The sequence below is a fragment of the Bidens hawaiensis genome, unplaced genomic scaffold (assembly GCF_021521415.1).
Source record: "Bidens hawaiensis isolate Kalapana, Puna unplaced genomic scaffold, B.hawaiensis_p1.1 tig00032355_1, whole genome shotgun sequence".
NCBI classification, from domain to species: domain Eukaryota; kingdom Viridiplantae; phylum Streptophyta; class Magnoliopsida; order Asterales; family Asteraceae; genus Bidens; species Bidens hawaiensis.
Window position 1 is genome coordinate 55,023 of NW_027495491.1, and position 2,227 is coordinate 57,249.

Below are 2,227 nucleotides of genomic sequence, written 5' to 3' on the forward strand. Positions count from 1 at the left end.
ATCTGAGTTGCTGTTTGGGAAAAAAAAAAAAAGAAAAGAAGAAGAAATAAAACATATGTTTCTTCTTCAATAAAAGAGAAGCCCTTAGTCTAATGCTTTCCACATCAATAAATGCACTTACCTTCCTCTCCATTTTTGAAATCTTGCTTGCTGGATTCCAGATTTAATTCTAACAAACTCCCATTTTCATCTCTCTCTCTCTCTCTCTCTCACACACACACACACACCCAAAACACGTAGAGCTCTATTTTGACACACGCTTGCAACTCAGAAACCATTAAATCAAAATCCTTTGTGGGCTCTTCACTTTATGTAATTAAGAGATGAGGTTCTCTTAATTTCCAGAAAACAAACATCCAAGATTCAAAATATTCATATTTCTCTTCCTTCCCAGAACAATACATGGATCACAAAATCTTTCTTTCAAACTATGAAAGACCTTACTTTTACACCCCACCAATTCTCCCACCACCACCACCTCATAAGTCACATGGGTTCAATCTAAATGATAAGGTGAGTCCAGGTGTTCTACTCATCATCATAATTCTTGCCATCATCTTCTTCATTTCTGGGTTGCTTCATCTTCTTGTTAGATACCTTATGAGGCCAGTTAATAGAGATCCAGATGAGTTTGATAGTGTGAGTGTACTTCAAGGCCAGTTACAACAACTGTTTCATCTCCATGACTCAGGTGTTGACCAGTCTTTCATTGACACACTGCCTGTTTTCACTTACAAGTCAATTATTGGTGTGAAAGATCCCTTTGATTGTGCTGTGTGTTTGTGTGAGTTTGAAGGTGAAGATAAACTTAGGTTATTGCCAAAATGTAGCCATGCATTTCATATGGATTGCATTGATACATGGCTATTGTCTCACTCCACTTGTCCTCTATGTAGAAGTAATTTGCTTTCTGATTTCACTCCAAACACTTGCTTTTCACCAATTGTGCTTGTGCTTGAGTCTGGAAGTGGTGAGATTTCTAGAGAGATTGTGAATTCTGATCAACCAAATGGTTCATCTATTGAAAGAGTGAGTTCAAATTTGAGTAGTGTAGAGTTTGAGTTTGATAAAGGTGATCAGATGGTGAAAGAAGATGAGGATAAGGAGAAAGTTGTTACTATTAAGCTTGGGAAGTTCAAGAGTGTGGAAGGTGGTGGTGATGGTGAGGGTAGTGGTGAGAAGCAAGCAATTGATGGTAGGAGGTGTTTTTCAATGGGGTCTTTTGAATATGTGATGAATGAGAGTTCATCTTTACAAGTACCAATTAGGGCCCAAGTAAAGAAACAAGCTAGCAAGAAATCAACTCTTCCAATCACCTCAAGTCACCGCCCAGCGATGTCGGAATGTGGAGGCGATTCGAGGAGGGATTTTAAAGGAATTGAAGTTTTTGGCGATGCTGACGGTGATAGTGCAATTGGGAAAAGCAAGAGGGAGGGCATTTCGGTGTCCAAGATTTGGCTTAGGGGGCAGAAAGAGAAGCCTGCTTCGACAATGGCTACCACCGTTGTGCCGTCGACAAGAGGGTCTTTCTCTTTTCATTTTCCGGCACACTGGAATGAATCGAAGGCGAATCGGAGGGCTAATTCTGAATTGGGTATTGGGAGGTGGCAGGATGATCAACAAATTCACATTTGTCCATGGTCGGATTCATTTCCACTTGAAGCATCAAATCCATCATCTTTTGCAAGGAGGACTCTACTTTGGCTTATGGGTAGGCAACAAATCAAGGCGATTCATTCTTCCTCAACAAACGTTTAAAATTTTTTACACTTTTAAGTGTACAATATTTACCAATATTTTAAGGGTTTTTTTGCCCCCAGTGTTAGGGAAGATTAGATCATGCTTAGAGAAATGAAACAAAAAGAAATCAATATTAAGACAACTTAAATACTAGTTTCTATGTATACATGCAATTTCATAGATTGGTTTCTTTTGATATCTTGTAGAGTAGAAAGATGTTTCCTTCTTAATTAAGTGCTTTGTGCATAATATACCAACTAATAAGGTATGGGCCGGGTGGAGATGTTGATGATTTTTATGGAAAGTGAAAGTTTAGACCGTGTGAACTTTTGGGTGGACAAAAGTCAAATTATACTAATTTTGACGTTATTTTACTAATCTCGTGAAAATAACGTTAAAAGTGGCAGAAGGTTAATCAGGCATCATGTGGTAGCGTTCATAGCCGAAAGACAAGGGTACACGCACCAATCGGCTGGTGTCCCGGTGG

General features: G+C 39.0%; 1 pseudogene; it reads left to right on the forward strand.

The window, feature by feature from the left end:
* The first annotated feature begins 209 nt into the window (after nucleotides 1-209).
* On the forward strand, nucleotides 210-1,758 carry LOC143583300 (RING-H2 finger protein ATL13 pseudogene; annotated as a pseudogene).
* The last annotated feature ends 469 nt before the right edge of the window (nucleotides 1,759-2,227 follow it).